This window comes from Octopus bimaculoides, chromosome 9 (genome assembly GCF_046866305.1).
Source record: "Octopus bimaculoides isolate indiv1 chromosome 9, ASM4686630v1, whole genome shotgun sequence".
Taxonomy (NCBI): Eukaryota; Metazoa; Mollusca; class Cephalopoda; order Octopoda; family Octopodidae; genus Octopus; species Octopus bimaculoides.
The window spans coordinates 54,250,238-54,262,824 of NC_142936.1; positions in this window are offsets into that span (position 1 = coordinate 54,250,238).

Consider the following 12,587-nt stretch of genomic DNA (forward strand, 5'->3'; position numbering starts at 1 on the left):
CCCCCTCTCTCTTTCATAACTACCGCTTTCTCTCTCCCATATCTTACTCTTTTTCTCATCTCTCTCCCTCACTTTCATATCTTCCTCTTTTCTCAGTTCTGTCTCTCCCTCAGTCTGTCTCTTTTTCTCTTCTCATCCTCTCCTTCACTGTCTCTTTTTCTCCCCTTCCTCTACCTCCCTCTGTCGCTCTAACACTCCACACTCCCTCTCTTCCTCATATCACCCCCACTCTTTCCTTCATATCACCCCCTCTCATTCCTTCATATCACCCCCTCTCTTTCCTTCATATCTCCCTCTGTGTTTCTTCTTTTCTACCTCCTACTATCTTTCACTTCCTCTCTATCCTCTACTCTTCGGCTTATAAAACGAAGATGGCACCAAAGTGGGAGAAGAAAGAATTAAATCTTCTGTTGCGAGCATGGACGATTGCTAGTGGTGATCCGCCAAACAATATCATCACTGCTGCACTGAAAAGCAATGGCTTTTACAGAACCACTGATCAGATAGAGCAGAAGAAGAATGAATTCCTCTGATCCTATATGCTTATCAGACCACACATTGACACCCTGGATGTCATAATAGAAAACTATTGTGGCAACGTTGATAAGGATAGAGAAAAAGAAACAAAACCCAAAAGTCTCTTTGATCCAGTGGTTTCTCAAAAGAATGCATCTCATAACCCTGTGAACGACCAGGAAGAAAAGGATAGGGGAGCTAAGGAAGCAGCAACTAGAAGCCCCTCTGTGCCAGTGGTCCTACAAAGGAAAGGAACCCTTGCCCCAATGGGCAACCAGAGGAAAAAAGTTCCCACCACAAGAAAAGGAAGGACGGAACACAAGCATAAAGAAGGAAAGGAAGGAAAAGGAAAATGCAAAAATGAAACAACCAAAACCCCAAGAAGGATCCAATGACATCCAAAACCCTACAGGAAAGAAGAAATTTGGAAAGCACTCAAGAACCTGCAAATTTTACCTGCAAGGCAAATGTTGGCATGGGGAAGACGGCAATAACTGCCGGTTTGCCCACCCAACATCCCGCCAAAACTACAAAGGCCTTAATGATAAGATGACAAATATCTCCATGGAAAAAATTCAAAGAAGTGCGCTCTTCAGAAATTATGCGCAACGCAGCAGCTGAGCAAGAGTCTTTTGTACATGGCGCAAAAGATTGTGCAGAAGCTGACCTGGCTACACCAAGCACAAACAAGGAACTTTGCCATACTCAAATTCGGTATGTGACAATCTAATTGTATACACAAGACAACATAATATAGTCATATGCAATACATATTGCCCACCAGATGCTCCAAACCACATAGGCAAATTTGAAGATTGCTTCACAAGAATTAAAGAAATCTTAATGAAACTGAAACAAACGTGACCATATTTCTTATGGGTGATTTCCACTACACAGCCACTCCACATAAACACCCATTTTCTCCTCAGCAAACCAAACACAATACAGACTTTCCACGACAATCCACCTACTACAACCATTTTTTAGACCTAAATCAGAGAAACACAGATGTGAAATGGAACAAAATGTACAAGAACAACCGAAAATAATTAACTTATCAAAGAAAATCCTAAGTATTACACAAACTAAAATTCTAGCAAGAGGTTTAAAGTTTACTCCAGCCCCTCGCAGATCGAACCCGAATGAAATTAAGGATAACACTATGGATTTCTGATGAAAATTATGCAAGAAGCACTTCACAACTACACCACCAAAGATGACTCAATAGTAAAAAACAAAAGTGAATACTGTCCTACAAAGGGCAGAAATAAAGCACTTGATGCTTTTTGTGAACACATTACCAGTTTTCCTTTTAATACCCTATAAAAACAACAAATTAAATTCTGCCTTAATGTAAATGAATGGAAAGTCCTAATAGAGTTAAAAAATGATATAAAACTCACCATTAAAGAAGCTGACAAAGGAAGTGCGGTAGTGGTGATGGACACAGAGTACTACGAAAAGTTAATACTCTCCATGTTGGAAAATAATATTTACTATGAGATGATAGTACAATACAACCCACAGAAGACTCTTAAAAACATATCCTCTTTACTTCAAATACATGGAAAGGGCCTCACTAAACATGAAATTGACCATTTATCCAATTTTAAATATAGATAGTCTATTCTATGGATTACCTAAAATACACAAAAATCCACATATTTGTAAAGCTTACAAAGTTTCTCCAAGCCTATGCATTAATGTTCCTCCCCCTACTGACCTCAAACTGAGACCCATCATTGCTGGCTGTTTGCAAAAACCACCATTTGAGCAACTTCCTCACATTTTACTCAAACTGTTTCTAAAATATGTTAAAAGATTCATCAGGGATGACTTAGACATGCTTAACCACCTCCTGAAGACAATAAATGAAGGAACCCTGTTAGTATCATTCGATGTGGTGAATTTGTACACCAATATCCCACACGATTATGGTATAGAGGCAATCACCTTCTGGCTAGAAAAATACCCACAAGAAATCCCAGGACGCATCAACCACAGATTCATAATTGCAGCACTCAAATTCATCCTACTAAACAACTATTTCACGTTCGATACAGTTTACTATTGACAAAAATGTGGAATTGCAATGGGAAGCCCAGCTGCACCAGTGATTGTGAACCTTGTAATGGGTTACCTAGAGCTTAAAATTCATCAATCATCACTACAAAAATATGGTACCTCTTTTCACTGCTATTTAAAGGAGAAGTGGAAGAGGTATCTGGACGATTGCTTTATACTTTGGAAAGACAGCATGGACAAACTCCTCGATTTCAAAATAGTGCTTAACAATATTGATAGCAACATACAAGTCACCATGGAACACAGCAGTAAACAACTCCCTTTTCTCAACATCCTAATTAAAATAGTCAATAACCACATCGAAACAGACATCTTCTATAAACCCACAGATTCTAAACAATACCTATTATTCAACTCATGCCACCCCAAACACATAAAAATTAATATAACTTATAATCTAGCAAAAAGAATCTGTACTATAGTTTCGGACTCCTATACTCATGAACAAAGACTCCTTGAACTCAGATCAATACTAATCAAAAGACATTACCCAATATCTTTAATAAATGATGGAATTAAGCAAGCTAAGGAAATAGACATGCAAGCATGAAGGGAAGTCAACCAAAATACTAAACCAGACTTTAAAATATTCCCATACATCTCCACACATGACCCTAGAAACAATGAAGCCTTTAATGTTATCATCCAAAATCTACCCATCCTCACAAGAAATAAAATAACGAACAAAATTTCAGGCTCACACAAAATGATCAAAAGTAAAATGTAAACTAAATGGTTGAAAAAAATATTAACCAATGCAAGTCTGTATCCATTAACAACAGAACCAGAAGTGAAAAAATGTGGTCGACCTAACTGTGGTACTTGCCCCCACCTTTTGGAGGGTTCAGAGTTCCACTTTAAACAAGGTGAAATATTTAAGATTAAATCAAATTTCACCTGTGCCTCGGAAAGTCTAATCTATGCCATTACATGTTTAGGGTGTGGTAATAATTATATTGGCCAAACAAGAATATCATTCAGAAGAACCACTCTCCAAAAACAGACAAATACAGGTCAGTGGACACATAGGAAATTAGGATTAAGATTCCATGCACACCTTTCTAATTTTTCCCTTCTATCAATGTTCACAGAACACCTCAATACAACAAAGAATGAAAAGAGGCAATCTTCCACAACTAAATATGAACACATATATATTATGTGTTCATATTATGTGTGCTATATAAGGCTGTTATAAAAAATAATTCCTTTTACATGTCTTGATGTTTGTCTGTAACTGTTACCCTGATGATGGGGTCATCACCAGATTGCACTATGACGTGTATGGCCCACGGTGGTGAACCCTTGAAATGGCCATAGGTGCTTGTGTGTGTTTTTGAGCAGTGTTTTTTATGAACTTTTGTAAGTTTGGTGAGTAGAGACGGATTTTACCTATGGAAGTCTGCTGTTATTACTTGTACCCTGAAGGAAGTACAGGACCTTCTAATATAACTTTAAATGTTAAATTATTTTAAACTTTTTTGTCATTTTTTGAATTTTTAATCGCTTAATTTCATTCGAATTGGAATCTTTATAAAAAGGAGAAATATGACTTGCAAAAGAGAACTGAACCTTTAAACCCTAAACAACCCCATTTCGTTTTAAAAGACCATAAGATAAACTTTTGGAATAGCCCCAAATTACGTCTAATTTGTCCATCCAAATCTGATATTGGCATTCTTAGTAAAAATATACTTGACAAATACATACATACTTTAGTCAAAAAATTGAAAATTAGTTTATGGTCCAATTCTTTGCAGGTAGTTGAATGGTTTCGTAACATTAATAACAAACATAACGCCAAATTTATCCAGTTTGACACATCTAACTTTTATTCATCAATTAACCCCATTATTTTAAACAAAGCACTTTGGTTTGCTCACAAGAAGGCAGGTATGCCTAGAGAGGAATTTAAAGTTATTAAAGCAGCAAGAAATTCTATAATTAAGTTCAACAAAAAACTATATATATATACGTACGCTCACACGGATCCTGGCCTTTCAACTGGATTTGGAGTACCCAACTGCCGGAATTTTTTGTACCTCGGATTACTGTTCCTGTTGGATCACGCCTTTCCTGCACCTTGATTGGGTATCAGTATAATTTGTCCGTGACTCTTCCACTTTTTTCTCGTTCTCCTTCTAACTCTTCCGTTTTACCCTTATTTGGACTTTCCTTGTTTCCGACGAAGAGCTCCGCTCGAAACGTCATACTCTCTCTCTTTCCTTTCCCGAGCGTCTAGTAACACAATCTGTATCACATCCTCACGTTGTTGTTTTGTCTTTTTCCTTTTTTTTTTTGAACTTATATATTTCTAGGGAGGAAATTAATGTAATTTTAGCGGCCCGTAAATCTATCATCAAATTTAACAATAAACTTTGGATCCATAAGGATACTCCGGAGGCTTTTGATGTTCCTATGGGAAGTTCGGACTCAGCTCAAATAGCAGATGTGGTCTGTTCGTATGTATTATATGAAATGGCAGACCAGTTCCCTAATATTAAGGGAGGTCTTTATAGGGACGATTGTCTGCTATACCTCCATAAGGCCTCTGCCCAGAGTATACAAAAAGTTAAAAATAGATTAGCCAGATTCTTCAAAAGAATGGGCTTTGGCATTGTTTTTGAGGATGAGGTCTCTGTAGCAAACTTTCTGGACGTTACCTTAGATTTACATAGTAATACTCATTTCCCATTCCATAAACATTCAACTACTCTCAAGTACATAAGCCCCTTTAGTAATCATCCAAGACATATAACCAGTAATTTGGTTAGGAATATCTCAATTCGACTTTCCAAACTTTCTTCTAACTCCCAAATTTTCAATAAGGAGGGTGACTTCTATAATTCAGCCTTATTTAGGGCTGGCTATAAGGAAAAGGTAGTGTACATTAACTCTTCTAGTGATCTTTCTCCTTCTACACAACATGATACCCCCTTTACTAGCGTAGATGTACCCATTTCTATTCTTTCCCATTCTTCAGAAAGTAAACCCAAGTGCAAGTGCCTCTACCACCATCAAAGCGAAAAAGCGTGGAGGTGAAAGGGTCAAGAAAGAAGAATTAAAAGCAGGAAAAACCAAAACTAAAACAAAAGATGAAACAGCCAAAGAAAGAAGCAGACCTGAATAGCCATATAACAAAAAGGATAGAAAGAGACAGCACACACGAATATGCAAATTCTATTTGAAAGGTGTCTGCTGGCATGGAAAGGGAGGTGCAAGCTGCCGTTTTGCACCAAAGACCCCACCACATAAACATGAAATAAGGCAGAAACCACCTGCCAAAAGGAAAGGACTATGCACCACCTGCCCCAAAATGGAGGTACGCAGATGTGTATGCAACAAACCAGACTTAACATGTTCTTGAATGGGCAGCTGCTGAACAACAATCTTTTTTGTGCATGGCATAAAAGATTGTACAACAGCTGATCTGGCTACATCAATTTCACAGATGGGACTATCCCCAATACACAAGACCACCATAGCAAATAAACTCAAGGCAGGCACTACTGGCAACAACACACATCACATCACATCAGTGCTTTTACTGAACATCAGAGGACTGTTAACACTTAGTAACAGGACAAAAATTCCTTTCTTGAGACCTTGTTGCATGCAATCAAGCCTTATGCATAGCACTTTCGGAAACACACCTGAAACCAGATAAAGCAAATGCAGAAATACACACACCACAGTATTATGTTGTATTATGGACCGACAGGAAAGAAAGGTGTACATATAAGACAACTCAATGTAGTACATATAAGACAACCCAATGTAGTTATATGTGCTACATATCACCCTCTGGATGCTCCAAATCATGTAGGCAAGTTTGAAGACTGCCTTACAAAAATAGAACAACAAATAAGTGTACTTCTTATGGGAGACTTCAATATGCCAAATGTCAGATGGCCCAAGCGCCTTTCTCTCCCAGGAATGGCAGGATGCGAACAAGGGCAAGTGAAGTCCCTTGTGAACCTCATCAACACTTTGTACATGGAACAAATAGTACTCCAACCAACCAGGGCAGGTAACATATTGGATCTCTGCTTCACAAATAATATGGATCTCATCCATAATGTGAAAGTGACACCGGCGCTACTCTCGGATCACAACATGATAGAGCTGACCATGTACGGACAAAGGAAACCATAGACATGCAGCCAACAAGAAACTCGCAGAATCTTTCCAGTTTGAAATTCCATAGGGCAAACTGGAAACAAAACTGGCCGAAATGTCTCTCCTCACCAGACATCGACATGAAACTTCAACAATTCATGTATGTAATGCAAGCCATATGCTACAGATGTGTCTGGAGAGAAAGGCCACTGTACACAAAAACAAAATCCTCAGGGAGAGAAAAATTCTTATGAGACGGTGTACAAAAGTTTCAAATCGCCTAAACAAACAAATTGAAAGCAGTGAAAAGTCCCGCCTGAAAATGTAACTGCTGGAAATTTTAAAACATCTGCAACTCTCCCATGAAAAAGAAAGAGCAGATAAACAAGCCTGGGCTATAGACAATATAAAATCTAACCCCAGAACTTTCAACAAGTTTGCCAAAGAAACAGCTTCAGTGCACTGCAGGATAGGGCCACTCCTCAAAAACAATGGTACACTCACACGAAACCCAGTAAGGATAAGTGAAATACTAAATGAGCAAGTCAAAAGTATTTTCACTCCACCCTGAGGACACTTGTAAGGCCAACTGATTTTTTTACCACAACAGATATAAAAACAGAGGCAGTGATGATCGATTACATCAATATAAAGGGAGACGATGTAATAAGGGCTATAGATGAAATGAACCTAAACTCAGCTACTGGCCCTGATGGATTCCCAGCAATCTTTTTAAAAGTATATAACTGTGTCCTAACAAGACCACTGCAGATCACAAACTGCATGATCTCGGCATAGTCGGAAAATTGGGAGAATGACTTTCTAAAGGATAGAAGTCAGGAGGTAGTAGCCAATGACACACAAACAGTGAGCGATGTTCCGCAAGGCACTGTTTTGGGACCAGTACTGTTCATAATGGCCCTCTCAGACACGCCCTCAGCCACATAGAGAGCCATAATCACAAGTTATGAAGATGATACAAAAGTCTCATAGGTAATACAGAACCCTGAAGACACTATGCACCTGCAATGTGAGCTGGATGAAATATACAAGTGGGCTGAAAAGAATAGCATGCAGTTTAATGCTGAAAAGTTTCAAGCCTTGTGCTATCAGCATGCAAACCTAAATGCAATACCCATTAAATACACTGGACCTGGAGGGATTGTAATCCCAGAGGTACAGTCATCCTTTCATGTGCATGTTGCTAAATTGGCAATGAAATGCAGGTGGCTGACAGGATGGATTCTTAGAACTTTTAGAACAAGAAATCAGGAAGCCATGATGGTCCTTGTTTTAAGCTACTTTGATTACTGCTTTCAGTTATGGTCACCAACCAGTGTCAAATTAATCTCTGAACTTGAGGCAATCCAACGAAGCTACATTATATATATATATATATATATATATATATATATATATATATATAAGTTAAATAATAAGGGTGACAAATTAAATATATGTGGACGTCTCGTGTATAGTTCTGCAAATTATATTGAAAAGAACGATCATACTGAGGAGTTACGGACAATTACAGAAGTAATTTGTTAATAACGAAACAGGTCTATGATTAATTCTGTAGATTTTGCATCTTTTCATTTGTCTTGCTCGCTTATATTCTGGAGTTTGCTGAATTTTCTTGAGAACATTCTTCATAGTGGCCAGACCATAGCTGATCTTCTAGCAAAAGAAATGTCCACTTAGTGCTCATCCTTCATGTTTGTAATATATATATATATATATATATATATATATATATATATATATATATGTGGAAAATGGAGCAACAAATACAAGAAGCAATTCTGTTGGGCTAAGTATAATTAATTACGAGTAAGACCAGAGTTAGCCCCCTTTTCACCTAAATTTAGGGTTGCTCCCCTTTACTAACACCGCCGGTGCTATAAATATACGAAGCATCCCTCAATCAAAAAATCACGTGGAGATGCATTTGATTAAAATCGGAATTATGAACTTAAATAGCACACATCCTACATCCCCTTACAGGAAGACCAACACAACTTCAACTAAAACGTAAGGCTTTCTTTACCTAACGCTATTATTATACCACCATATACATTAATATATCCACTAATCACTTCTCCTACATCTCTCCTACCATGAACTCTTAACATACTCCTCAACATTCTGAAGAGATCTGCCAAACCATTTGCCAGATTGAAACGTGTGTAAATGACTCATTACATAACCTCCACAATGGCTAACTAGCCCAACAGAATTGCTTCTTGTATTTGTTGCTCCATTTTCCACATAAATATAATTATAAAATACGGTTTAAACAGTAAATTACCTGCCTCTGGATACCCTCTAACCAAGACGGTACCCGCACAGGTGATTCCCAGGAGTGCCTCCGGATTTAAACATCCCCTGGTTGCTTGGATGCTTCAGACTACCCCTGAAGGATTGAGGCAAGCCTATCATCTACCTATATATATATATATATAAATTGTAAATCCAAAAAATAACAACAAAACTACAAAGGATTCCGCGGTACACGTGTTTCAAGCTTTATATGTGTATAATTTACAATACAAAGCTATCTTCAGCCGCAAAATTATTTCTCTCCCAGGAATATTATACCACATCGGCGTTAAGGTAAGAAGAGAGTTGTGACATAAGAGGTGAAGATCCTTTCGGTATTCTGTATAGTACTATACCTCGTATAATTCTCCATTTACACATAATTTCTCCGGCCCTCCGAAAACCGTCCATACCTTGCCACGATTCAGTGTGTAGTGTTGAGTTGGTGGTTAAGAACAATACAATAAAAAGACATATATATATACACATACACACACACACACACATATATATATATACACACATATGTATACATATACATAAACATATATACACATACATAAACATATATACACACACACAATGTACACATATATACATGCATACATATACATACATACATGCATATATATACATACATACACATATATACATACATACACATATATACATATACATACATATATACATATACATACATATATACATATACATACATATACATACATATATACATATACATACATATATACATATACATACATATATACATATACATACATATATATATACATATACATACATATATACATATACATACATATATACATATACATACATATATACATATACATACATATATACATATACATACATATATACATATACATACATACATTGAAGCCACAAATATCAACCTTGCTAAATAACTAGCTAATCTCCGGGTACATCGACTGAAGAAGCCTTTTATTCAACACTGTAGTGATTTTCGCCTGAAATTTGAATCTACCACACAACAAAATACTACAAACAGCATGGCTGGACATATGAACATCATCAACAGCAACAACATACCTACAGAACGAAAAGAGAACATCACAAAAGGTAAACAAACTTTTTCTAATTGTAGTTACAGAAGAAATCATAACTACACAACACATTTTTATTGGACAAAGAAACACCCACCAGTACATGAAAAGACTAAAATCCTACTGGGATGATCTACACCCAGAATTAAATAATTTTACTGCAAAACAACTACGCCAACAAGCAACATTTGTTTTAAGTAGGGAAAAAGTAAATGATTGTAATTTTATTCCAAACAAAAGTGAAATTTCAAACTTTAAAAACGAGGATGCAAACAATGACGCTGGAACAGCCATTGATTCTGTAGCTAACGACAATCCCACCCTAGATAGAAATAGCAGTAATTCTAGCAATACTGCTATAGCTAGTGGGAGGTGAGGGATGGTATCAAGCTCAACAGATGCTCCCTGTCAGTGTCCCCAGCCACCCATGGCTGAAGCGGCTGACCTATTTACCCAAACCGCTATCACTGACCACGAAGAATATGCATCAGTGAAACATGACCTAAATAATATATTCCATGAACACATTCCATTAACCTTACAAGACGCCCTTGAAAATAGGGGCTTCTCTCCCAAAACAAACCGAAGGCCGAAAGAGATTATATTAAGAGCAATCGATGACATACAAAGAGATTATCTACAATTATGCAATGATCCCTCGTTCTGGCAGATTAACGCTTGTATATATGCATAGGCTGTTACTACGAACCAATATATGAAGGACACACACTCTATAAATAAACATAGAACGAATGAACATAAAACCATAACCGAGAGAACTGTGCCAGCATGCGTTCTGAAAACAGAAGAGAATCGCGTGGTTACGGAAGACCATCAATCACGTGACAATGCTTATCGCCTGCAAAGAAACGGGCTACTATACGTCCCACCAGCAGAGATTGAAGAAAAGGATAGAAGTAATGTTTGGGGACAGTAAGAAAGCAACCCTCAGGTGCAAACTAATCACTCTCAAATAAGAATTGAAGGCTGTCAGTAAGAGACTCCGCTACCAGAAGAAAGTAGCTGAACGTAGAAGAATAAACAGAAAGTTTAACCAAAACCAGGCAGTGGTGTATAGAGACATGAGAGGGAAGACAGCGAGCATTACTGAACCTCCTTCGCAAGATGATGTAGACTCCTTCTGGAGAACGATCTGGGGAGAAGAGAAGGAGTTTCACCGAGATGCTCTATGGCTACAGAAAATAAGAAATGATTATTGTCCGGGGATTATACCCAAGACATACAAGATTGACGGTGATGTTCTGGCAACTGTTGTCCCAAAACTCCATGATGGTAAAGTACCGGGTAGGGACCTGATCATCGGATACTGGTACAAGAAGCTTACCTGTTACCAACCGTACCTTATTAAACTGTACCAGCAAGCCCTCAATGGAGATGGCAGCATACCAGACTGGTTGGCTCTGGCGGAAACAAAGCTTGTTCCGAAAAGCAAGGAAACCCAATTGGCAAAAAATTACAGGCCTATTGCATGCCAAAATTTAATGTACAAGATATATACAGCGTTACAGCATACCTAAACAGATTCCCCCAGGACCACTGTGAAAACAATAGTATAATCACAGCTGAACAAGCGGCTGGGAAGAAAGGAGTCTGGGGATGTACTGAACAACTACTAATAAATAAGGTTGTAATGACGGAGGTATGGCAGCACAGAAGAAATCTGGTCTCCATGTGGCTTGACTGTCCCCCATTCGTGGATGCTAGAAGCCCTCCGACTTGCTAAAGTCCCAGGGAACTTGATTAATGCCATATCTAACCTGACATCTTCCTGGGCCACCATAGTGAAGTTGAATACAGTAAGTGGATGTATCACCAGCAAAAAAATACAATATTGCAGGGGGATATTCCAAGGAGACAGCCTCTCTGTGATGCTGTTCATACTGTCGGTAAACCCATTATCATACATGCTGAAGAAGTCTGAAGGGTATCTAATTGGAGCGCAGGCAAACAGAAACACCAAAATTACACACTGCTTCTTTGTGGATGATTTGAAATTGTATGCCAAGAACATGGATGATATGAAAAAAAGCCTCGACCTGGTCACAATATTTTCTGGTGATGTAGGACTAGAGTTTTGCCAAGATAAATGTTCCTATATGGTTGTGGAACGAGGAAAGGCTAAAAGCCACATCAACAACATCTCCATCAATGGCCTATCTGTTTCTCCAATATCTGATGAGGAATCCTACAGATGCCTGGGAGTAGATGAAAACATATCATACGAAGGCACTTGTAACAAGGAACGTGTTACTAAGGAATACAGAAATCGGGTTAGGAAAATATGGACCTTGAAACTCTGCATTCAATAAAGCAATAGCCCACAATGTGTTTGCAGTACCAGTTCTCGTACTGACATTTGGGATACTTGACTGGACGATCGATGAAATCCGAGCCCTTGATGTGATGACCCGGAAAATACTAATGAGCACGAACAACTTT